This window comes from Oncorhynchus mykiss, chromosome 9, assembly GCF_057628025.1.
Source record: "Oncorhynchus mykiss isolate SJ-2025 chromosome 9, ASM5762802v1, whole genome shotgun sequence".
In the NCBI taxonomy this organism is placed as follows: domain Eukaryota; kingdom Metazoa; phylum Chordata; class Actinopteri; order Salmoniformes; family Salmonidae; genus Oncorhynchus; species Oncorhynchus mykiss.
The window spans coordinates 24,302,435-24,330,314 of NC_143030.1; the positions used below are offsets into that span (position 1 = coordinate 24,302,435).

A 27,880-nucleotide genomic window follows, 5' to 3' on the forward strand; every position below is an offset into this window, starting at 1 on the left:
ATGCAAGCCACTCAGACACAACAGCTGTCTTTATGTGAATGCCCCAGAATGTTTGTTGGTCCAGAATGCAAGGAAAGTGTTGAACATTTGATTGAATTTGCAGCTATAGATGCCCAACTCAACGGCATTGCATTTAAGCCTGTCCCAGATATGACTTTTATATATTACAGTTGCAAATATTGCAAATATTCGCAATGATATAGATTGGACTCAAATATTTGTCAGGTACAACGTCATAGAGAAATCCCGTTACATAAAAGCAAAACAGTTTGAACTTCAAGCTGAAAATGTAACCCAAAGCCAGTTCCCATCCGAAGTTGGAGACGTGCGTTTCAAAAAGGTGAAACATACCTCTACATTGCTCAGCAAAGTCAATAACTTGATGTTGGGCCAAAGGTTCATGGAGGTGAGGACAATCCTGGCGATTGTTTCGAGACATGCTTCTGATGAACAATGACAAAGACAATCCAATGCTCTGAAGCATACGGAGTTAAATTCCATTTTTAATTTGTACACTACAGATTTGCCCTTGAGAAGGAAGCAGTCTCAGCCTGGTCAAATGATCTGGTGATCACTGGCCAACAAGATCGAATAGATAGTCAGTAGAACATTTACAAGCTACATGTTTGCAGCCCACTTAAGGCTCAACAACTGTTTAATAGTTACTGTGAGAAGCCTTACCACAGCACTAAACAGCAGCAGGTACGTGTCAAATGTGCCGATGGCTACAAGCCTTATCCAAAGACTTACATGCTCTAACGGGCAATGCAGTCACTTGCCGCTATGTCACACTGACCTGACTGGAAAGGAGACCATGGAATGCAAATCTGAAGGGGGCGCTACAGACAGCACAGCATCCTGTTCAAAATCACGGACCTTCCAAGATGGCAGCATGAGTTTGAGCTATAGATGCACAGAGCAGTCTTGTGAGAATGCATTCATTCTCGTCAGCAGCTGTGACAGGTGCACGAGTGACGTCTCTTGTAGGGATAGTGAAGTGTGTAGAGAAGGGTCAACGCATGGATGCATGCATTGTCTATTCCTGCAGAAACAACACTGAATGCACAACCAGCAATCATGACTACAAATGTACGTGTGTGAGTCCTTGGGTCGGGGACCTTATCCAAGGCCGGGGGTGCCGTGAACAGGCTCTATATGTTGGGAGACCTCTACAGTATTACCACGGAGTATGTAACAAACCTTATTCTACAAGAGTTCAGAAAATAAGTGAATCTTTCCCATCTATCCTTCACTGTCTTAAATAAAATAAAAAGGTGTGAGACTCAAATAAATATAACAGATGTCCTTCGTTACGGATGCTGTCAAATAGCGCCTGATATAGGTATAGGTATAGCGCCTGATATATGTATAGGTATAGCGCCTGATATATGTATAGGTATAGCGCCTGATATATGTATAGCGCCTGATATATGTATAGGTATAGCGCCTGATATATGTATAGGTATAGCGCCTGATATATGTATAGGTATAGCGCCTGATATATGTATAGGTATAGCGCCTGATATATGTATAGCGCCTGATATATGTATAGCGCCTGATATATGTATAGGTATAGCGCCTGATATATGTATAGGTATAGCGCCTGATATATGTATAGGTATAGCGCCTGATATAGGTATAGGTATAGCGCCTGATATAGGTATAGGTATAGCGCCTGATATAGGTATAGCGCCTGATATAGGTATAGGTATAGCGCCTGATATATGTATAGGTATAGCGCCTGATATAGGTATAGGTATAGCGCCTGATATAGGTATAGCGCCTGATATATGTATAGGTATAGCGCCTGATATATGTATAGGTATAGCGCCTGATATAGGTATAGCGCCTGATATAGGTATAGCGCCTGATATATGTCTAGGTATAGCGCCTGATATATGTATAGGTATAGCGCCTGATATATGTATAGGTATAGCGCCTGATATATGCATAGCGCCTGATATATGCATAGCGCCTGATATAGGTATAGGTATAGCGCCTGATATAGGTATAGGTATAGCGCCTGATATATGTATAGGTATAGCGGCTGATATATGTATAGGTATAGCGCCTGATATATGTATAGGTATAGCACCTGATATATGCATAGCGCCTGATATATGCATAGCGCCTGATATATGTATAGGGATAGCGCCTGATATAGGTATAGCGCCTGATATATGTATAGGTATAGCGCCTGATATATGTATAGGTTTAGCGCCTGATATAGGTACAGCGCCTGATATGGGTTTAGCGCCTGATATAGGTACAGCGCCTGATATAGGTACAGCGCCTGATATAGGTATAGGTATAGCGCCTGATATAGGTATAGGTATAGCGCCTGATATAGGTATAGGTATAGCGCCTGATATATGTATAGGTATAGCGCCTGATATATGTATAGGTATAGCGCCTGATATATGTATAGGTATAGCGCCTGATATATGTATAGGTATAGCGCCTGATATATGTATAGGTTTAGCGCCTGATATATGTATAGGTAAAGCGCCTGATATATGTATAGGTATATAGCGCCTGATATATGCATAGCGCCTGATATATGTATAGGTATAGCGCCTGATATATGTATAGGTATAGCGCCTGATATATGCATAGCGCCTGATATATGTATAGGTTTAGCGCCTGATATATGAATAGGTATAGCGCCTGATATGTATAGGTATAGCGCCTGATATACAGTGCCTTGCGAAAGTATTCGGCCCCCTTGAACTTTGCGACCTTTTGCCACATTTCAGGTTTCAAACATAAATATATAAAACTGTATTTTTTTGTGAAGAATCAACAACAAGTGGGACACAATCATGAAGTGGATCGACATTTATTGGATATTTCAAACTTTTTTAACAAATCAAAAACTGAAAAATTGGGCGTGCAAAATTATTCAGCCCCTTTACTTTCAGTGCAGCAAACTCTCTCCAGAAGTTCAGTGAGGATCTCTGAATGATCCAATGTTGACCTAAATGACTAATTATGATAAATACAATCCACCTGTGTGTAATCAAGTCTCCGTATAAATGCACCTGCACTGTGATAGTCTCAGAGGTCCGTTAAAAGCGCAGAGAGCATCATGAAGAACAAGGAACACACCAGGCAGGTCCGAGATACTGTTGTGAAGAAAATTTAAAGCCGGATTTGGATACAAAAAGATTTCCCAAGCTTTAAACATCCCAAGGAGCACTGTGCAAGCGATAATATTGAAATGGAAGGAGTATCAGACCACTGCAAATCTACCAAGACCTGGCCGTCCCTCTAAACTTTCAGCTCATACAAGGAGAAGACTGATCAGAGATGCAGCCAAGAGGCCCATGATCACTCTGGATGAACTGCAGAGATCTACAGCTGAGGTGGGAGACTCTGTCCATAGGACAACAATCAGTCGTATATTGCACAAATCTGGCCTTTATGGAAGAGTGGCAAGAAGAAAGCCATTTCTTAAAGATATCCATAAAAATTGTTGTTTAAAGTTTGCCACAAGCCACCTGGGAGACACACCAAACATGTGGAAGAAGGTGCTCTGGTCAGATGAAACCAAAATTGAACTTTTTGGCAACAATGCAAGACGTTATGTTTGGCGTAAAAGCAACACAGCTCATCACCCTGAACACACCATCCCCACTGTCAAACATGGTGGTGGCAGCATCATGGTTTGGGCCTGCTTTTCTTCAGCAGGGACAGGGAAGATGGTTAAAATTGATGGGAAGATGGATGGAGCCAAATACAGGACCATTCTGGAAGAAAACCTGATGGAGTCTGCAAAAGACCTGAGACTGGGACGGAGATTTGTCTTCCAACAAGACAATGATCCAAAACATAAAGCAAAATCTACAATGGAATGGTTCAATAATAAACATATCCAGGTGTTAGAATGGCCAAGTCAAAGTCCAGACCTGAATCCAATCGAGAATCTGTGGAAAGAACTGAAAACTGCTGTTCACAAATGCTCTCCATCCAACCTCACTGAGCTCGAGCTGTTTTGCAAGGAGGAATGGGAAAAAAATTCAGTCTCTCGATGTGCAAAACTGATAGAAACATACCCCAAGCGACTTACAGCTGTAATCGCAGCAAAAGGTGGCGCTACAAAGTATTAACTTAAGGGGGCTGAATAATTTTGCACGCCCAATTTTTCAGTTTTTCATTTGTTAAAAAAGTTTGAAATATCCAATAAATGTCGTTCCACTTCATGATTGTGTCCCACTTGTTGTTGATTCTTCACAAAAAAATACTGTTTTATATCTTTATGTTTGAAGCCTGAAATGTGGCAAAAGGTCGCAAAGTTCAAGGGGGCCGATTATTGTATAGGTATAGCGCCTGATATGTATAGGTATAGCGCCTGATATAGGTATAGGTATAGCGCCTGATATATGTATAGGTATAGCGCCTGATATATGTATAGGTATAGCGCCTGATATATGCATAGCGCCTGATATATGTATAGGGATAGCGCCCGATATAGGTATAGCGCCTGATATATGTATAGGTATAGCGCCTGATATATGTATAGGTATAGCGCCTGATATATGTATAGGTATAGCGCCTGATATATGCATAGTGCCTGATATATGTATAGCGCCTGATATATGTATAGGTATAGCGCCTGATATATGTATAGGTATAGCGCCTATAGCGTCTACCCTCTGTGTTCTGAGTAACGGCCGTGGTTACAACCACAGAGAATTCAAATGGTTTCCACCTGGCCTTCTCTGCAGCCAAATATGAGTGCGAGAGAGTGAGAGAGAAATAGAGAAAGAAATTAAGAGAGTGGGTTGGTGATGGTGTGTTTGTGAATGTGTGAGCATGCACTCGTTCCTATACAGCGTGCTTGTACGTATAAGTGTGTGTGCGTGCGTGCGTGCGTATGCATGTGTGTGTATATAAATCATGCAGGACTGAAGTACTGGCTTTCATAGGATCCACCTCAGGACCCAATGACCTCCAGTTCCAACTGACTTCCTTCTGCGTCATTCATTCCTTGTCACTATAAACTCCACCATCAGAGCAGGAAATGGGAAACAAAGAATGCTTGGACCGGCCAAACCTAATTGGATGCCTCTATGGCCCGTGATTGGCCACTCCATAGGGTTGGGTTAGGCCAGACAACCTTAGTCCCCTAGCATCTGGTGGTCTGGCGATACGTGCCCTACTGACAAACATGGCTGACACACAGGTCAAAGGTCAAATTGGTGAATATGGCATAGAGCTTTGCCTTGGTGCTGTCTAACAGCCCTGGGCAGTATTGTTTGACATGTCTGAATGACACACACAGAGTGTTGCTCTTGTTTTTCAAGACCTTAATGACCAGGCTGTCGTAGAGAGAAACATGTACGTTTATGGTTTGAAAGCGACAACTGTACAGTACTGTAGCTTCCACTCAACTTTACAAAGCCTTGGAGTTTCACTGTTGAGATGGAGGCATCATGGAATTCAGTGGAAAACTGATTGGCAAAAGTTCTATGCAGGTTGGTTCAAATGGTATTTGTTTTACTACGGATGCGCTTGTTTGTGCAAACCAGGCCTTATGTCACTAATACACTGCTTGCATATACCAATATATAACACTTTCTTAGACACTGTGGTCAGCAGTCCTTGATCTAATATACAATTCCAGACACATTACCGTTCAAATCACACCCCGAACGATCCACTATCCCTCCCTCCTAGCGTCCCGAATCCAACTAATCACAAAAATTCACTGAGATAATCATCTATAATTGGAAAATGTTGTTCTTCGCTGCCGGAGGCGTAGAAGAGTGGTGTCTGGAGTAGTTTGAGTGAGGCTGAGAGGCAGGCTATCAAGCTCCCCACGTCTTCAGATGCAAATGGAGTTTGATGGAAGTTTGATTGAGCTGACGGAACATGTTCGCAGGGGGGTGTTTTGTCTCTGGTCATCAAGAGAGCAATACTTAGTCAGGGTCAAGTCAGGGAAAATGCACTCAGACCTGACAAATCACAAGAGGCTTACTTGGGCTGTGGTGCTTCAAGGCACTCTGGGAAAATAAAAGCAGATGCTGAACATGTAAAACCAGGGGGTGAGAATCATGTGTCAGACTCATTTGAATATTCGCCCACCTTGGGTATCAATTCAGATATATTTCAGTCCAAATTAGCCACTAGTTTTTCATGAAGGTGTTCACTTCCTGGATTGAGCTCAAACCCAGCTAGCAACCCTTGTACATACACTTATATGTACCTCCTCTGCATGTAAAGTGCAGTCGCTCGATTACTAAAGACACTGCCCAACAACAACTGCAAAAACATTTAGGATGTTCTTGTTTAAAGCAGCAATCAGCTGCTGAAACAATAACGTGTTTTCCCTGCCCCTGTTTCAAAATCATTGACAACGCTACGGATGCAAGGACTGCCCATCCATGATATCATAAGTATAGTTTTAACCATGTTTTGGAGGCATTATAGTGTTTGTTTACATTTACTTTGCTTACAAACATTGGTGTAAAACAAGCTTATCATTTCGTTTCTGATTTGGTACAACAGCTGTACTAAGCTCATGAGGCATCTTCAAGAATGAATGGGTACATATAATTAATGTCAAAGTCCAAAAATGGAGGTAGCAACTGCAGATTGCCCCTTTAATTCAATCCAATATCGACTAGAGTCTAATTAAGTCATTAACAGCACACTCTAAAAGCACAAATCTGCAAATGCAAGGAGTTTGGAGGAATTGAACTGGAGACCCCTGACATTGAGAATTACATCAGCCTGCAGTCTCCAACCATTAAGCCATCACCGTGGAGATAGGGCACCATTCTGCTTGGAAACAGTGTGTACTTTGGGGAGTGGTATGAACTGATATAGACACCGATGAACACACACACACACACACACACACACACACACACACACCTAGTGGTTAGGATTCAGCACTCTCACCGCCGCGGCCCAGGGTCGATTCCCGGTCAGGGAACTACACTTTGCGGCGGCAGGTAGCCTAGCGGATAGAGCGATGAGCCAGTAACCGAAAGGTCGATAGTTAGAATCCACGAGCCGACAAGGTGAAAAATCTGTCAATGTGCCCTTCAGCAAGGCACTTCACCTTAATTGCTCCAGAGTCTCTGTTGATAATGGCAGGGAGTGCCAGAGATAGGCGGGCCCCTCTTTCTACAAGACCTGTCACATTGTAGTAGGTACTCTCACAAATAAGCACACTACTACTAGTACTACTACTACACACTCTGTGGATTAGGGTGTGATACAGCCACAGCTCTTGGCTGAAAAGAAGAATGCATTTGGATTTGGAGATTTCAACCTATTAAAAAGTGGTGACCAGCAGTAGCCCTGGGGGGAGGCAACCGCAGACGGACCGAGGCAGTAGAGGAAGTCTGTGCAAAGAGACTGTAAACCGCTGGGTTTAACTGCCTGGTGATTAGCACTGCGGAGTGACAGCTTACTACACCAGGCATCGCACGCTGATCTAATAGGCCTTTAGCCAAAAGATTTAAAAGGCACAATGCAGATTCAAATAGGGAAGAGGATATATTCAGGGAGGACTACTAACCATAGCTGCATAGGCAGTGAAATTAACAAGCAATTGGGAGGGGGGCTCAGACAGTAGATCATGATGAACCTAGACAAAAGTAATTGAGATAGATATACTATACTATGGGTGTGGGGGGGGGGGGGGGGGGGGGGAGCTGACACATTGGAAATAGTCTGACACACTTTTCAATACACACATACACTCAACACACACACCTCAATCATATTCCTCTAAGTCATTTGGCCTTGTGAACCCGAGCCCCAATCTCTAATTGCCCCAATGTGTAGCGATGACACTCGTCCACTTACTGCCGCAGCACTCTTGCCCCCCCCCGCCCCCCCCCCCCCCCTTCGCCATTTTATCAAACCGGACTAAAGAGTCAATGATTGCTTTTGACTTCTAGACCACACCGGACTCGCACATGTGAGAAAGTTTTTCTTGGACGCTTAAAGAGGAGCCCTTTTTAAAGAGATTGCCTGCCACTTGATGCCGACAGGATCACAGAAGGCTCTCGGTTGATAGCATTGGCCACCCAGATCAATATTGTGCTAAGGCGCAGACCCATTGGCAGGGGTGGGGAGTTGCAGAGAGCAACCTGTATTTAATTTTGTCAAAGAGACCAGGGCCTGGAGTGTGTTAGAAGCCAGCTCCAAGGCTAGGCTACTTCCTTTCCCCTTCTAACGCAATATGATATCATTACCTCAAACAACTCTTGGTTCAAGAGAACTGCGATAGCTACAATGCTAACGCTAACACAGAAAGGATAGGAGTGTGGCAACTTTCTCACTTGCAATATACTGGGCTGTTCTATATACAGCGAAGGCTAGTGAAATCTCCCTGAATACAGTAGCAGCCAATTCAATGCCATAAGGCTCAGTCACCTTCCCCTACAGTGCCTTTTCAGTCCTGTCTTGGATAGAAACTCAGCCCTTCAGTGAAAAAGCGTTGGTGTCAAAATATCTTGCCACTAAACCCAGAGTGTAGCCCCCTCTTCGTCTTTGATCCCCCCAACCCACCCGGCACACCCCCATCCCCTCTGAGCACTCCCCCACCCCTGGAGCAACAATATGGTCCTCTTCCTTTGGAGTCCCATTGGCTTGCTGTGTTCCTGTCAATACCGGGGACCTCAAAGCTCAGATGAGGGGCGCTTTTCTTCTTACCTCCCTCCCCTCCTTTTCTCGTTTTCCTCTACTTCTCATTTCTTTTTGAGCTCAATCTGACAAACTATATTACTTCGCCTTCACGACGGGGGCCATCAGGAGTGGGATAATCTTTAAAGCAAACTCGGAAACTTTACCCCTCCCTCCCCCTCTTCAATCCTCCACCCCTCTCCTTCCACGTTGAAGAGGGGCCAAGAAGGAGAAATTCATTTGGGATGCAGGGTGTGGGTATGGTATGGTGAATTCCAGAGGGTAGTAGTCTATCGTGGTGCCAGAGTTCCTCTGTTGACTTCTTGGCAGCTGACTGTGGGACAACTCTGGAAGTCTGGCATGCCTTTTCCTGGACCAGTTGGTTTCGGCATAGGGGGAGTTGGGAGGGGAGGACGGGGGTAGGGAAGGGCTTTCTGACAGACGCCCAACACACACATACCTCTGGCTGGCAAGTCTAATAACATCATCTGTGCAAGACATTACTCGAGGATTTAACATTTATTGCCCAATATGTCTCGGTTATGAGAAAATATTACTGCATGCCCCCCAACCCCCAATAGTCATGTCAAGAATTCGGATAGAAGTCAGCATCCATTTTGGCAACACTGCAGCTATGGCCCAGTGGCAACCTCAGTAAGGATTTGACAGTATATTAAGACCATTTTATAAAATATTATTAGAGAAAGTTGATGAATGAGTACAAAACCATCTGTTCCGATTGATACCCAAGTAATCATTCACTTAGTGTTAACACATTTAACACTGCGTTAAATGTTAAATGCTGCACCATTTACTTTTATTCAGCTATGTTAAGCTAGAGGCTGCAACGAATTCCGTGCATACTTCCAAACATGAGCTGTGTCATTCTACAGATATAGGTTATCATATTACTCTGCACATCATTTCCTAAACAACATTGCCCAAGTGGCCTAAAAGCTGTCTAGGCACAGCTACATAGATTGAGTGCCTTTCGGTGATATGCCCGACTAAGTTTAATACTTCTGAATGTATGCAGCACATAGTCTGGAGAATCACACAGTGTGTCCCTGTTCCTCTGGGGCATTGTCATTAGTCCAAGGCAAATTTGTGTAATTCAGTGCAAACATTCAGACTCAGCATCATTAAAATAATAAATAGCAGCTGTGGAAAAATGGGCCTACAATGCTAAGCAAGACCGTGATCGGAATGAGACAATCAGGAAATTACCATTTCAGAATAAATATATTCGCCAGCACCGTGATGGGCCTAGGAGATTAGGATTTTTTTTCCCTTGTTGGATTCAGTTGGACGGTGAATTCCCCTTCCGAACGTTATCCGATGTTGCTTCTCGGAGAACTGAACCCATAATGGTGCCGTCATCTCATTGGGATTCGGGAATCAAAGATTTCATGCTTTGTCGCACAGAAGTTACTGTGTTGCCATGGGTGATTGATGATGGTAACATTCAGACTTTCTATTCACCTCCTCCATCTTTCACGGGGAGGTTTTAAATGGGGATATCAATTCTGAGAGAGGGGGCCCAAAAGCCAATGTTCGTCTTCTCCAGTTGTCAGTGTCAAAACTAACCTATCTAGCCTTTCCCCTCCCATATGGAGGATGGACCATTTGCTATAAACTCTTTTGTTGTACCAGGCAGCAGAGAAATTGCTAAGTAATCATTTTTCTTCATGCATTGCTCGCCATTGTCCATGATTGCCTTAGCGAGATGTCTCAAACAAATAAACATTTAAAATAAAAAAATTCAACAGCCTTCCTTATGCCAGTGTTTAATACAATTTGTGACATTGGGATGTTTGCTCAAGTTGGATATTTGGATGGAGGTGGGCTAGATAGAGGACTGTGGCTAAAACACTATTGTTTCCATGTCTTGTGGATTTATGTGACTTGTCAATAACTTGCTATTATTGAAAGTAAATAATTACGGCAACAATTTCACTTTATCTTGAATTCAAATTCGACGAGGAAATATGGTTGAGCATTCACCATCTTCCATCACTGTCTTGGCATTTGCTCTATGGACTGTAACAAATACTTTAGCTCAAAGCTGACAACACAATGGATGGCATGGAGTTCACGGGATAACAAAAACACACACAAGACCAAACATTATTTTCCATGAATATCTAAGTGGGGAGAATTTTTTCGCTGAAATAGCATATACTTTTTTTTTTCGACCAAAAACTCCTGGCGACAGTGGTTGTCAAAGACAATCACAAGTAATACATCACATGGAACTAAGTCTATGATGTTGTTCTGAATCTGTGGCTATTCAGAAAACAGTAAAGAAGTGCATTGCCCTGTTTCTGCAGCGTTTCTACTACATTTCCTTCTCAAGGTTTGGTCTGCATAGCAAAAACAGCCATAGGGCCCCTACAATGCAACACCGTTCCTATCCAATCAGAGCTTGATACTCAAATGTATTTCAATCTCAAGTTAGGGTCAACAGAACAGTAGTCAAGCAATGTCCTAAACCCTCTTGGTAAAATGTCCCACTTTCTGATGCTCCATAGGCCTACATTTTCTTCCCAGACTGAGCAAAAGGTTACCATGCAAATAAGTCTCTCTGGGTAGTGTATTGATCTGTTTCACTGTGGTGAACAGCGGGGTCTAAATGGGAATGCTTGAGCTGCATGGAGCGAGAACAGATCTGATATGATGAGCTCCGTATGAATGGGAATGATTGCAGATGGGAACGCAAAGGGGAAACTACTTTGGAATTAGGACACGTGCATAAACAAATCAAGCAATCAATTATGAGTATGTTAGTGTTGCTAGTATCAGCTTTGTAATGCAACTAGGTACTACTTAGCTAGAAGTATTAACACTTTTAAAGTGTCATTTTTTTATTTTAAAGTGTAACACCAACACGATGTTACCGGGGAAAATGTAAAAAGCATGTTGATTGATGATATTTCATTGCAAATGGTTTATAATCAGGCCGATGAAGTCTGCTTACCAGACTTTTCTCACATTCTTCAACTCCGTATTTCATCACCGTGTTCCGTTAGATAAACCACGTAAGAGAGCAGCAGAAGGGTTCTGGAAACCTTGGTTTACAACCGGTCTCAAAAAATACTCTTGTTAAAAAAAAGTTGTAGAAAACATTTCTCAAATCCCTCTCCCCTGAATTCTGCGAATTACAAAAAGTATAAGAACAAATTAACTACTTCGGATCTCCCCCAAAAATATATTTTACTAACAAATTCCAAGAATCATTAAATAATATAAAGTCAACAGGGAATGTTTTATTTAATTGAAATGTTATTTCACCTTTATTTAACCAGGTAGGCCAGTTGAGAACAAGTTCTCATTTACAACTGCAACCTGGTCAAGATAAAGCAAAGCAGTGCGACAAAAACAACACAGAATTACACATGGAATAAACAAAAGTACAGTCAATACCGCAATAGAAAAATCTACATATAGTGTGTGCAAATGGAGGAGGTAAGGGAATAAATAGGCCATAGTAGCAAAGTAACTACAATTTAGCAAATTAACACGGATGTGATAGATGTGCAGATGATGATGTGCAAGTAGAAATACTGGTGTGCAAAAGAGCAAAACAGTAAAGACAATATGGGGATGAGGTAGGTAGTTGGGTGGGCTATTTACAGATGGGCTATGTACAGCTGCAGCGATCGGTAAGCAGCTCAGATAGCTGATGCTTAAAGTTAGTGAGAGATATGAGTCTCCAACTTCAGTGATTTTTGCAATTCGTTACAGTCATTGGCAGCAGAGAACTGGAAGGAAAGGCGGCCAAAGTGGGTGTTGGCTTCTTGGATGACCAGTGAGATATACCTGCTGGAGCGTGTGAGATGGGTGGGTGTTGTTATGCTGACCAGTGAGTTGAGATAAGGTGGAGCATTACCTAGCAAAAACGTATAGATTACCTGGAGCCAGTGGGGCTGACGATGAATATGTGGTGAGGGCCAGCCAACGAGAGCATACAGGTCACAGTGGTGGGTAGTATATGGGGCTTTGGTGACAAAACTGATGGCACTGTTATAGACTGCATCCAGTTTGCTCAGTAGAGTTTGAGGCTATTTTGTAAATGACATCGCCGAAGTCAAGGATCGGTAGGATTGTCAGTTTTACGAGGGTATGTTTGGCAGCATGAGTGAAGGATGCTTTGTTGCGAAATAGGGAGCCGATTCTAGATTACATTTTGGATTGGAGATGCTTAATGTGAGTCTGTAAGGAGAGTTTACAGCCTAACCAGACACCTAGGTATTTGTAGTTGTCCACATATTCTAAGTCAGAACCGTCCAGAGTAGTGATGCTAGCAGGACAGGAGGGTGCGGGCAGCAATTGGTTGGAGAGCATGCACTTAGTTTTACTAGCATTTAAAAGCAGTTGGAGGCCACGGAAGGAGTGTCCAAAGTAGGGCCAGAAGTATACAGAATGGTGTCGTCTGCGTTGAGGTGGATCAGAGAATCACCAGCAGCAAGAGCAAAATCATTGATATATACAGAGAAAATAGTCGGACCAGAGAATTGAACCCTGTGGTATCCCCATAGAGACTGCCAGAGGTCCGGACAACAGGCCCTCCGATTTGACACACTGAACTATATCAGAGAAGCAGTTGGTGAATCAGGCAAGGCAGTCATTTGAGAAGCCAAGGCTATTGAGTCTGCCGATAAGAATGTTGTGATTGACAGAGTCGAAAGCCTTGGCCAGGTCAATGAAGACTTCTGCACAGTACTGTCTTTTATTGATGGCGGTTATGATATCGTTTAGGACCTTGAGCGTGGCTGAGGTGCACCCATGACCAGCAGGGAAACCAGATTGCATAGTGGAGACGGTACAGTGGGATTCGAAATGGTCAGTGATCTGTTTGTTAACTTGGCATTTGAAGATTTTAGAAAGGCAGGGCCGGATAGATATAGGTCTACAACAGTTTGGGTCTAGAGAGTCTCCCCCTTTGAACAGGGGGATGACCGCAGCAGCTTTACAATCTTTGGGGATCTCAGATGATACGAAAGAGAGGTTGAACAAGCTAGTAATAGGGGTTGCAACAATTTTGGCGAATAATTTTAGAAAGACAGGGTCCAAATTGTCTGACGCAGCCGATGTATAGGGATCCAGATGTTGCAGCTCTTTCAGAACATCAGCTGTTTGGATTTGGGTGAAGGAGAAGTGGGGGGGCTTGGGCAAGTAGCTGCAGGGGGTGCTGAGATGTTGGCCGGGGTAGGGGTAGCCAGGTGGAAAGCATGGCCAGCCGTAGAAAAATGCTTATTGAAATTCTCGATTATCGTGGATTTATCGGTGGTGACAGTGTTTCCTAGCCTCAGTGCAGTGGGCAGCTGGGAGGAGGTGCTCTTATTCTCCATGGACTTTACAGTGTCCCAAAACTTTTGGGAGTTAGAGCTACAGGATGCAAATGGTGAGGAAAGCACTTTTAAAGAACAACCAGGCATCCTCAACTGAGGGGATGAGGTCAATATCCTTCCAGGATACCCAGACCAGGTCGATTAGAAAGGCCTGCTCGCAGAAGTGTTTTAGGGAGCGTTTGACAGTGATGAGGGGTGACCGTTTGACCGCGCACCCATAACGGATGCAGGCAATGAGGCAGTGATCGCTAAGATCCTGATTTGGAGGGCAAGTTGGTCAGGATAATATCTGAGGGTGCCGATGTTTACTGATTTAGGGTTGAACCTGGTGGGTTCCTTGAGGATTTCTGTGAGATTGAGGGCATCTAGCTTAGATTGTAGGAAGGCCGGGGTGTTAAGCATATCCCAGTTTAAATCACCTAACAGAACGAACTCTTAAGATAGATGGGGGGGGGCAATCAATTCACATATGGTGTCCAGGGCACAGCTGGGAGCTGAGGGGGGGGGGGGGGGGGGGGGGTCTATAACAGGCGGCAACAGTGAGAGACTTATTTCTGGAGAGATTCATTTTTAAAATTAGAAGCTCGAACTGTTTGGGCATAGACTTGGAAAATATGAAAGAACTCTGCAGGCCATCGCTACAGTAGATTGCAACTCCTCCCCCTTTGGCAGTTCTATCATGTCGGAAAATCATCAATTGAATAAGAAAAAGGCATCTACAACGACCCACTCTTAAATGTATTGTTGGAAATAAGACTTATTGTGATCCTGATGTTATTTCATGCTAATTTAACCTTTTTGGGATAGGGGGCAGCATTTTCACTTTGGATGAATAGCGTGCCCAGACTGAACTGCCTCCTACTCTGTCCCAGTACATGCATATTATTATTAGTATTGGATAGAAAACACTCTGAAGTTTCTAAAACTGTTTGAATGAGTGGCAGGCAAAAACCTGAGAAGAAATCCAAACAGGAAGTGAGAAATCGATTTTCAAAACAGTGCCTATTGAAATCCCAGTGAGATATGAATGAGGATGCACTTCCTAGGGCTTCCACTAGATGTCTAGTCTATGTCTTTAGAAACTGGTTTGAGGATTCTACTATAAAGGAGGAGCTCATAATAGCTCTTTGAGTGAGTGGTCTGGCAGAGTGCTTCGGTCTCATGACGCGCGCTCCCGACAGAGTTTGCTCTCGTTCCAATGCTTTTCTTCAGACAATGAAATTCTCCGGTTGGAACCTTATTGAAGATTTATGTTAAAAACATCCTAAAGATTGATTGCATACATCATTTGACTTGTTTCTACGGACTGTAACGGAACTTTTCGAGTTTTTGTCTGGAGGAAGTGCTCGCGCCTCATGAAGAGGGATTACTGGCATGAACACGCTAACAACAAGTGGCTAAATGATGGGCTTTATGGAACAAATCAGTCATTTATTGTCGAACTGGGATTCCTGGGAGTGCCTTCAATGAAGATCATCAAAGGTAAGTGAACATTTAGTGTTTTTCTAGCTTCTGTTCATGCCAAAATGGCGGATATTCCTCTGGCTGTTTTGGGTTCTGGAGCCGTTCTCAGATTCTGCTTTTTCCGTAAAGTTTTTTTGAAATCTGACACAGCGGTTGAATATAGGATAAGTCAATCTTTAATTCTGTGAATAACACTTGCATCTTTTATCAATGTTTATTATGAGTATTTCTGCAAAATCACCAGATGTTTTGGAATCAAAACATTACTGCACGTAACGCGCCAATGTAAACTGAGATTTATGGATATAAATATGCACAGTATCGAACAAAACATACATGTATTGTGTAACATGATGTCCTATGAGTGTCATCTGATGAAGCTCAAAGGTTAGTGATTAATTTTATCTATATTTCTGCTTTTTGTGACTTCTATCTTTTTCTGGAAAATGGCTGTGTGTGTTTTTGTGACTTGACTCCAACCTATCATAATCATATGTTGTGCTTTAGCAGTAAAGCATTTTTGAAATCGGACACGATGGGTAGATTAACAAGATGTTTATCTTTCATTTGCTGTATTGGACTTGTTAATGTGTGAAAGTTACATATTTCTAAAAAATATTTTAGAATTTTACGCACTGCCTTTTCAGCAGAATGGTTGTCGAGGCCCTGTCCTAGAAAGGTTAATAACTTTTTTGTGAATGTGGATTCCTCTCTGTCAAAGAAAATGTAGATAACTTATGGATATCCCTTGCATTATACTAAGGGACATTTCCCTTCTCTGCTTCAGTTTGATCCTCCTGATGTACTGGAAGTGATGGAGGTAATGGGCAACATAAAGATATCAGCACCAGGTCATGATGAGATTGGTGCCTCTAGTGAAATCGATCACGGAGCCTCTAACATAGATCTTCACCATCTATGCAAATGGGTATTGTTCCCAAAGATTTGAAAATTGCCAAAGTTATCCCCATCTATAAAATCAGGGGATCCTAAAACTTTTACAAATTAAAAAAAAAAAATCGGCCAATATCTGTACTGCCATGTTTTTATAAAATCCTAGAACAATTGCAGTATAAGAGAACAAAAAATGTAAATCAACACTATTCTATATGAGCACCAATATGGGTTTCTTAAAAACTACTCCACAGATATGGCTCTTTTACAACCTGTGGATCAAATATTTACAGCCCTTACCAATAAATACCCTCTTGGCATCTTTTTAGATTTATCCAAAGCATTTGACACGGTTGATCATGAAATTCTACTTTCGATATTTCATTATTTCGGTTTTCATAATTACACAAAAAGTATAATTAGTTATACAGTTATGTTGATGATAGAAAACAATATGTTTATGCAAATGGCTGTGCATCTACCAGGGCCAAGATATCCTGTGGCGTCCCACAGGGTTGATAATTGGACCTTTGTTATTCCTAATCTAAATCAATGACCTTGCTGTTGTGTGTCTTCTACCGTACTTCCTATTCTCTTTGCTGGTGACACCAATTTGATCTCAAAATGAATTTTGATTCACTAATTCATGAAGCCAACTCAGGCATGGTCAAATTTTCTGAATGGTTCCAGATAAACAAATTATCTTTCAATGTAAAAGAAATCCAACTTTATTGTATTCACTAGTAAGAATAAGAAATAGTCACATAGAACTCTGAGGATTCTAGGCTAATGAATGAAAAGTTAACCTTGAAAGATCCTATTGAATTTGTCTGTTTGTATCATCAGAAAGATGAGTGGTTTGGTTCATCAGGCTTGCTTCGTAACTCTTTACTATAGCTTAATTTACCCATATCTTCTTTACTATAATATTGTCTGGGCCAGTACAAACATCTACCTACACAAATGACTCATTTACAAGACTAGCCACCTCAGCTATTTACCTGGCTCCATCTGCACCTTTAAGACACTAAATAGCTTATCCATTTACGACATCACTGTACACCAATTATGCATTATTATCTACAAATACTCATATCTCCCAGACAGTTTACCTAAACCCTTCAATGGATTCTTCCTGGTTAATTCTGAAATCCATCTATATAACACAAGACACTGCGATAACCTTCACCCCTCCCCACTGCCTCACCTCACATAGTCAATTCTATATCAGATAGAGATACCACCCTACTCTGGAATTCTTATCTTCACATAGCCAAGTGAAGACTGGGGGTCAGCCTGATGAACCAAACTACTCCTCCATATATCCCAACTCTCACATACTCACATTTAAACAAAACATACACTGTTCATTATTGTGTGATTGATCAGTTCATTTGTACATTTATGATTAGTGGAGTTTGCAATATGTTTTAACAAACCTTATTTATTTTTGTACATATATATTGTATATTGTGGTGTGGTTTTTATAATGAGCCCTTGGGCATCCAACCACACTTGCAAACCTTATTATTTTATTTGTATTATTGTTTATCACTTATTTTATTTGGTGCAAATAAATTAAAACTAAACAAAAGTAAAAAGGCATTTCCATTGGAGTAGTTTAACGTGGCTCAGCTCATAAATGGACTGGAAGACAAAATCAGGAAATTACATCCCCGAACTGAAATGTTGAGCAAACTGATTAAATAGCATCTCTTACACATTATTCTTTAAAAGAAAGTCCCATTTTCAGCTAATGTAACCAAATAAAACTTTTTTTTTAAAAGATAAAAACAAATGGGGGTTGGCAGCGGAATGTAATTCCACATCTGGTTTCATAATAGAAAAGTTCTCATTTGTTTTACGCTCCTCGCTAACAAACATAATACCGGAGACAGAGTGAGATAGAGAGGAGCCAAAAGTAAATTAGTGGGACTTGTCGTTTACCTCTGGAGTGGGAGTGTATTTGTGAAATGTTCCCCCTGTCCATTAAATCCACTCTGTTTAGAAATGGAAGAGAGCTGCCAATATTCATGGGTTTCAGTACACTCTGCAGTGTGGTCAGACAAAGTCAAACTGACTTGCCCTTTCCTGTTTCTGGCACCGAAAAGCACATTGCAATGGTCTGGCAGTCGCACACGGCTTGGTGTGTGATATCCACACTGATGGACAATGCAGTGGGGGAAAAAAACAGGTTTATTACTTGGAATATCACGGGAGTGGAATGCAAAGTGAAAAAGACCACACAGCTCTCGTTGGACGTGGTTAGCTAATAAAGAGAAGCTATTTACATCTCATTTTCTTCATTAAGGTTGGTATAAATAGCCCGGCAACATCCTGGGATACAGGACAATAAGAGCAGCCCCCTCCTTTTGTTCTCTGAGGACATTTTCCTTTGAGCACTGCACTGAAAATACCTTCCAAGTCCCAGAACAAAAGCCCTGAAGACTGCTGTACGGGAAGACTGCTGTACGGGAAGACTGCTGTACGGGAAGACTGCTGTACGGGAAGACTGCTGTACCTTAACACGCCTACCTCATCTTCAACAACAGCATACCTGGGAATGTATTTATCCCCTTCAAAATAAGCTTAATGCTTTAAAACCTTCATCCCTGTGTCTCTTTGTAGATTTGCAGTATCATACCAGGCTATGCAAATGTATGCACATAAATACAATTTATACGAGTTGGCCACTTATGGAACGTAATATATAAGCTGAACACTGGTTCAAAGTTTAGATAAAGATATAAATAAAGTTCTTTCTTTCCTCCGCCTGCGTTTTATGTCCGAACAGAGCTTGTCTATTTAGTTAAAAGCAAAAGAACGTGTCTGAGGCCGTTTAAAAAAATTATGACGGCCTTGCATAAATTATGCAAAGTTTTGTCCTTGTGCCAAGCAATGCATCCACTGAATAATAATTATGAGAGGGACTTAGGGATATGAGTATGCAGGATATGAGGAGAATGCCAACATCCCTTTCCTACTGTGACCAAACACGACCAAGTGAGAGAGGGGGAGGGGGCTGTCTTGTCATATCTGGTCATTATTTCTCTTGTGCAAATTGGACGGTTAAGAATTTATATCATAATGCATGAGTGTTAACCAGCTCATAGTCCAAGATTTACAGTATATTCTGAGAGTTGATATCAATATTTACTCAATGTTTGGAAAAAAAAGTTCATATTTCATATTCAAATGTACAGATGGGATTGGCATTACCCTATTGTCATATTTAGTGGCTTACACCTCCCCCCTCAAAAAAAAGTGCTTTATGAATAAATACATTCCTAATTCAATGAGCATTTACTAAATTAAAGCACATTCACATCATAACATCATTTTGGAAGTGGAGTAGAGTATTGGAAGCTATTTTGTAGATGACATCGCCGAAGTCGAGGATCGGTAGGATAGTCAGTTTTACTAGGGTAAGTTTTGCGGCGTGAGTGAAGGAGGCTTTGTTGCGAAATAGAAAGCCGACTCTAGATTTGATTTTGGATTGGAGATGTTTGATATGAGTCTGGAAGGAGAGTTTCCAGTCTAGCCAGACACCTAGGTACTTATAGATGTCCACATATTCTAGGTCGGAACCATCCAGGGTGGTGATGCTAGTCGGGCGCGGGCAGCGAACGGTTGAAAAGCATGCATTTGGTTTTACTAGCGTTTAAGAGCAGTTGGAGGCCACGGAAGGAGTGTTGTATGGCATTGAAGCTCGTTTGGAGGTTAGATAGCACAGTGTCCAAGGAAGGGCCAGAAGTATACAGAATGGTGTCGTCTGCGTAGAGATGGATCAGGGAATCGCCCGCAGCAAGAGCAACATCATTGATATATACAGAGAAAAGAGTCGGCCCGAGAATTGAACCCTGTGGTAGCCCCATAGAGACTGCCAGAGGCCCGGACAACATGCCCTCCGATTTGACACACTGAAATCTGTCTGCAAAGTAGTTGGTGAACCAGGCAAGGCAGTCATTAGAAAAATCTATAAGAATATGGTGATTGACAGAGTCGAAAGCCTTGGCCAGGTCGATGAAGACGGCTGCACAGTACTGTCTTTTATCGATGGAAATAATTAATACTCTTGTCAATAACAATTAAAACAGAAAGGGTGATGAAACTAAATGGAAAACCAGGCATAGCCACAGTCAGGTTAGTTGTTGGTCATTTGACATGCAAAAGAAATGTCCTTATTACCTAAATCTGGTGCCATCCCTCCAGTAAGACAATGGGGTAGGATTTCAGGTTGCTCCTATCACCTTTAGATCTGTGAGTAAAGAGATCCAGGTGTGAGTAAAGAGATCCAGGTGTGAGTAAAGAGATCCCGGTGTGAGTAAAGAGATCCCGGTGTGAGTAAAGAGATCCCGGTGTGAGTAAAGAGATCCCGGTGTGAGTAAAGAGATCCCGGTGTGAGTAAAGAGATCCCGGTGTGAGTAAAGAGATCCCGGTGTGAGTAAAGAGATCCCGGTGTGAGTAAAGAGATCCCGGTGTGAGTAAAGAGATCCCGGTGTGAGTAAAGAGATCCCGGTGTGAGTAAAGAGATCCCGGTGTAAGTAAAGAGATCCAGGTAATGTGATGAATGAGACCATTCATCACATTATCTCTTACACATAGCCCTTTCTGGTTCGGCGCAGTTCGGGCAAGGAGGGTGGAAGACAAGGGACGCTTGGTCCTCGTTGTTTTCCCTCAGAAATTCTACCTTTTCTTCAACCTACTTTTGTTTGGATATTTCCCGTAAAAAAAAAATAATAAAGTGTCAAACATAGCTAGATGGGGCTGGAAAACAGACTGATAATTTCAGAGTCCGTATGGAATGTCTGCTCACTGGTAATTTTCAAAGCATGTCCTCTAGTGTTACATTACTCATGCATGTACACAAACATACTTCAAATATAGAGACGTACATAATTATACAACCACACAGGACACACACACACACACACACATCTGATCGTCACCGAGCCTGTTGGAAGGAGTCACATTCACTGGCCTGTTCCCTATAGTGGGCAGATGGTGTGGCACAATTAGGACCTCTGGTTCTCTCAATCCAACTCCTGTACATTGTATAAAGAGCTGAACACTCAATCGCACAGCTCTCTCGCTCTCTCAGTTGTTCTCTCTCAGAATCAAACTCTCTGCAACACCTGTACACTGTTGCTTTCTCTGGACCCCCCTTTTTTCTCTAAGACAACTTACTTCTGTCCATGTATAATTAGTCAATTTCCCTCCTCTGTCCACATGGTAGTCAGCCTTCTGATAATCACTATCTGCTATTTTCACCATCTCAACCCCGAATTCCCCTTTGTCACCACATACTCACTCATTTTCCTCCCTTCCCCTTCCTACTCTCTCTTTACTAGTGTGGCCCGGGTGTGGTCTGAACACATTTCAGAATCAGATACCGAGACAATAGGAAAGCGAGTGTTGCTTTCACACCCCAATTACCGTGGAAGGAATCGTGCCGAGCCACACAGCGAAGGGAACGTCACAGAGGAACACGACATCCCCTCGTATTCGCCTTCCATCCCACGTCCCGTAGCGAAAGGCGGAGGAAAACAATCCGCTGTATCCGACACTGGGCGAGGGCCATTCGTGGAGAATGGTTAAATAAGGATACCGTGAACCGGAGTGGCCAATGCCAATGCCTAGTCCAACGCTCTTACCACTAGGCTACCTTGCCGCTCCGCAAGCACACACAGACATTGGAAATAAAATGTACTTCCCGGTCTACTGTCTCATATGTCTTGACCATACATAGACAGCATTTGGTATTTCCACAGCTTCACCTACAAGTCAATGTTTTCCTCTTCTTTCTCCATCGATTGCTCCATGTCTTTATCCCCCCCGTCACATAAACACTGAATTTCCATCAGATCCAAACCCCTTGCTGAGCACTAGGCCATGAGCCGCCTTCAGACTGCCAGTAGCACAGTATTTCCCCCACCTGTGACGGCGGGGGGGGGGGGGGGGGGGGGTGATTCACCGGGGCCTGCCACACTGCATCGTCATACGAGGTCTGTGGACTAGAGCGTTCTCAACACGAAAGCAACCCAGAGAACTAACCTGACTGTCAGTTGCACTGTGACCTGCAAGAGTAGAGTACAAACTGTACAGTATGCTTATAAGCAGGTATCTCACATTACACCCAGAGGGAAAACTTCAATGAGCAAAATGCAATTCAAGTCAGTTATTGAATTAAGTAAACGCAATTAGGGCCTCACAATCCAAGTTAGCATACCGGTATAAAAATACAGCACAGAAATAGAGTTCCACAGAGTTGAAGGGTTGGCAACACAATGCATAAAATATGTCAAATGCATATTGTAGCTTTAATATGCACTACACTTCCGCTCTGTCTTTACCTCATCCTTCTTATTCTTTCCATTCTTTCCAGGTGTTCATTATTCCACCCATGGAGCACATCCTCAGGGTCGCATGGCGTTCTAATTTGTAATTAACTGTGGGGCACAAAGTTCATTGCCGGTTGTGACCCTATTCTTGTGAACAGGCCCAGTCATGGTCTCAGGGCGGTACTGGTAGCCTACTCTGGTATGCAACCGCTTCTACTCAATAAATCCCATCACAAAAAGACTGAAACTAGACCGCCGTTAGCGTCAGCACCACCGACACGAATACTGGAAGCTTTGCTTTTAGGCACAGTAGTGTGGTTTGCAAGACCTGTCCTGTCTGCTAAATTGGAGAATTTGTTTTGAGAATCTGGGGTATTTCCCATACACGCTAGCTACACATCTGTCTATCAGGAACGGTGAGTGGGAAAACAACATGTGAGTAATACCTGGACTTCACAGTTAACCTCATCCAAAGCTGCGTACCCGACAACTGTGCGTTTTACAACGGTTGAAGGATTAGCCGTGTGTACGCTAGCCGTATTGGGTATTACCACCATTCAGGTACACAAAAGCGAGGGCGGGTGAGTAAACGTCTGTGCTTGCTTAGTGGAGAGCTGCTGTGTGGCCGCAACATTGCAACACGAGTCCACCTGTGGCCTAGCAAATAGGATTCTGGGTATTTTGGGGAATTAGAGGATCATGATGAAAGGAAGAACAGACATGAGTAACCCCAGCCTCAATACTTCTCTATATGCTTGCGTTACACAAAGGACTCAGATAAGCGCGGACAAGTTCAGAGGGGAAGGAAAATGAGCCTAGGAAGCGGGTCAAGATGTAGGGGAGGGTAGTCAGTTGTGACAGATTCCGGATGCTTTGAATCGCCCGAGAACAGTTAACCATTGACTAGGGGCTGGCAGCGTAGCATTCTTGACCATCTAACTCACAAGTCTGTAAACACAAAGCATTAAGTCATTATTGGAGTCTCTACCTGCCCTGAGAAGTGAACGCAACACTAATGAATGAGAATAGAAGGTGTGTCAGAGAACAGAGGGGGGGGGGGGGGGCTGTGTGTGGGTTACGGCTGGGCAATGTATCAAATTAATTCAATTCATTTGAATGTATGTTTCAGCGCTAACAGAATGGTTCATATGGACGCTGAAAAACACAGACATTTTACAATGTAGAACACTGCAGACCCTACTAAAACGGGAGTATCAACAGACATGATTATAGAAAATGGATGCTGAGTTTGTCACATGCGGCATTGGGGTAACCAGTCGTGTAAAGTACTTAAGTAAAAAATGTTTCAAGTACTACTTAAGTCGTTTTTGGGAGTATTTGTAATTTATTACAATATATTTATATTGTTGACAACTTTTACGTTTACTTCACTACACTCCTAAAGAAAATGATGTACTTTTTACTCCATACATTTTCCCTGACACCCAAAAGTACTCATTACATTTTGAATGCTTAGCAGGACAGGAAAAATGGTCCAATTCACACACTTATCAAGAGAACATCCCTGGTCATCTCTACTGCCACTGATCTGGCGGACTCACTAAACACAAATTATGTAAATTGTGTAAATGATGAAAATTGTGCCGTATGTGTTGCTTATGTGTATATATTTTAAATATGTACGGACAGCCAAGGGGCACACCAACATTCAGACATCATTTACAAACTAATCATATGTTTATTTATTTCATACTTTTACTTTTGATACTTGTGTATATTTTAGCAATGACATTTACTTTTGGTACTTAAAGTATATTTAAAACCAAATACTTTTAGACATTTACTCAAGTAGTATTTTGCTGGGTGACCCAAAAAAAGGTATCTTTACTTTTACTCAAGTATGACAATTGGGTACTTTTTCCACCACTGGCAGTGCTACTTATCGCTAGCAGCATTTTAGCCATGGACTGTAATGTGCTAGCTGTTTTTATAAATGTGCAATGACCATAAAAAGATGCATTCACATAAGGAATTGGCAACTCATTCTGAGAACATGTTCTTACCCAGGTAGGCCACTTGATTTCAACATCTTAAAGGGAACAGGCTATGTTGTCCAAACTGTTGGGAGCCGGACAGGATGGTGTATTCATAACAGTACAATTGTTCATGTTAGCAACCTTGTTAGCAAGCGAATAGATCCAAGTTGGCTAGACTTGAAATATAAATATTAGCTGGCTACTCAATAGCACATGGGCTTATGCTGGAGAGATTGTTTATGAGACCTGTGTTAATTTTCTATAAAGCCTGCTACCAGAAGTAGCAGGTTAAACTATTTTGATAATGGGTTTTATGATTGTGGAAGATAGGGATTGTAAAATTATACCTAGGCTGAAATCATTAGATCAATTCCTGGCTGTTTGAAATGCAGTATTGACCATTAATTGTGCAACAAATTGAAACGTATATAATTTGTGTGTGTGTACCACATTTTCATATTCATTAGTGAGTCGTGTGAAAGGCAGTCTATATAACGTGCAACAATCTTGGGGACTTTGTACGCATACCTTCTGACATAGCCATAAATGTTCTGATAGAGCTTCTTTTGTTATTCCTTTGCTGATTAAATCTGCAAAGCAGAGACAATGGGAAGCTCAATGGCCTCTCAGGGCTTCTCTCAGACTCCCTCACCGCCTCACTCCATCTGATTGAGTCATGTTGTCATCGACTCGCCAGGTGTTGCACACATGGGATTTACTGTCACCTCTTATCTTACAACTTTCCCAAAGATATCATTCCTAGTTTTGCAGCACACACACCAAAAGGCGATATGACATTTATTTGTGCTATTCTCAGAGTTCTCGATGCAAATATTTATAGAGAAAAGAGAAGTTGTATATTAAAAAGGGAAAATCATTCCGTAAATGGTAAATCCGCATGGCAACAGTACTTGCCTTTCCATAAACAAACACAACCTTCACACCTGAACTTGTAACCAGCACAGCACCACACACCTAAAGCGGGATTGAAAACCTTGCTATAGGTGTCATTGTCAACACTCCCAGACATCATTGTGCTTAGATTGCCCCCTAAAACAACATGGCAATATACTCTGGCATATATTTGATTGAGACTCCATGAGAATATGAATCCTGTAAATGTGGTTCCTGTATCCTGGATGTGACATGAATAAGTCAATGTTTCGAGAACTAAAAATAGTAAAGTAATAAACTATTTGGTAGACCTAGCAGTGAATTTGGACAAATATTGACTCTATCGTTGCCCTCGGGTCAAAATTACTCTGGGTTATCATTTGATATTCAACCTAAAGCTTTATAAAAGCAGCCATGTATTTTCTATATTCAATCCAACTATGTGTATTGTGTGAAACGAGAAGACAAAATTAACTCAAATGATATATAAACTTAATTAAACCATGCTTTCTCACAACAAATTAGAAATTGAATATAAATCGTCTAAGCGGTCTTAAGTGAACGCGCTTACAGTTTCCTAGTTTTCCTCTCTACCTTAGCTTACAGAGAGAGAGAGAGATTTATACAATACCCACTTGAGTTTCATTCCTCTCTCGATCTGTTAAGTTCATATTCATTAAAACCCACCTCCAGCTTTCCCGCTATTCAATCCTATACAACAGCAATAAACAGCACAGTGGGGCTCGCTCAGGTAAAATAATGATTTGGGTAAATACAGAGTGACGAGGGAGCCTGATTCAATCTGGAGAAAATACTATCTGTTCGAAGATGTTGGCAGATTGTCGAGAGAGACAGAGGGAGAGAGAGAGAAATACAGAAAAGGTGGAAAACAAAAAAGAGATTGAGAGCACAGTTTCCTTGCTCCGCAAACAACATATTTCTCTGAAAGACAGTGTTAAGTTAGGTTACTCTGTGAGCTGTCAATAGTGTTGTCTGTCATCCTGTCCGGACACAGTCTATATATTGATTAAGCTGTATATCACTTCAATTCTACAATACATTATTTCTAATTAAAAAGTATGACATAAATTCTGGATTTTATAGGGGCTGTGGCTGTAAATAAATCCCAGGAATGGCTGAAACTGATTGCGGCGGTGCTCTGTGTCCGTCTGCGGTTTAGAACCACCCATTCAAGGGTGGACTCGTACGATGGGCCCCCAAAGGGACTCCTCCTGTATGCCAGGATCTTTCATTTGTCTCCAGAAAAGTAAGACACACATCCAGAATTTGTCAGCCCTAATCTGTTAAAGGTGGCACATTTTTCACTTTCCCTCGGAGTGAGACCGAGCATTATCATATAGCAGGAAAAAAATTGATGAATTAATCTTCACAAGTCGTCGTAGTCTTGGAAGCACAGAAAAGGGACATTATTTGTGTTACTCAAAGTCATCCGGAATCCTTCTGAGAGAAATTGGGTTAGTTTAGGCTGTGACTGACAAGATGGCGCCACTTTGCTTTCTTGTTGGGGTCCATTTTTCTTCACTTACATGTGTTTTGCTTTTAGGTCCTCATATTGATACTGGGCTCATGTCCACTGTACCCCATGCTCAAATTAGACCAGCAAGGAGACTGGAGAGAATTGCCTCTCAAAACGCAGCCCAAGCCCTTTCCATTTGACAGTTTCTGATTACCTCCGGGTGCGCGCTGGTTGTCAAGGCAGAGACTCCGGAGACCCGGTCGCTGAGTGTCGTTTATTTTTTAGACGGGCACAAAGGGACACCTAACTTCACAGGTGGGAGCTAGAGGTACGGAATGAGAAGAAGAAAAAAAAAAGAAAGGAAGAAAATAACATTACATGGTATCAACGACAACCTGCATGACAACAAAGGAGGGCATGTGCATTGGCTCTTTCACTCTCCTGTACCTCCATTTGCATACCTGCCAGAACGAGACCGACTACGACCACACTAAAGCCCCTTGAGCCAATGAAAACATAATTAACCACAGGGTGGGGTTGGTTGAGATTCCTCAGTCATATTATATGATATCCACTGGTATGACTGTCAGTTCCCTTTAAATCTGCATCAGCACATTCTATTCTAGCTGTTAGTTTACATTAGAATACATTATTGAGGCTCTGCAAGAGGAAGAGGCCCTTGGGATGTCACAATACAATTGAAGTTGGAAGTTTACATACAGTACAATTCCCCGGCTTAGGTCAGTTAGGATCACCACTTTATTTTAAGAATGTGAAATGTCAGAATAATAGTAGAGAGAATGATACATTTCAGCTTTT

The 27,880-nt window shown here is 42.1% G+C and overlaps 1 protein-coding gene and 1 pseudogene across 8 annotated transcripts in view; one reads left to right on the forward strand and one right to left on the reverse strand.

The window, feature by feature from the left end:
* On the forward strand, positions 1-27,565 carry LOC149980859 (uncharacterized; annotated as a pseudogene).
* The window catches only part of LOC110531730 (adhesion G protein-coupled receptor L3), a 336,356-nt gene that overhangs the window by 257,530 nt on the left and 50,946 nt on the right, over positions 1-27,880 (reverse strand). The window lies entirely within an intron of this gene.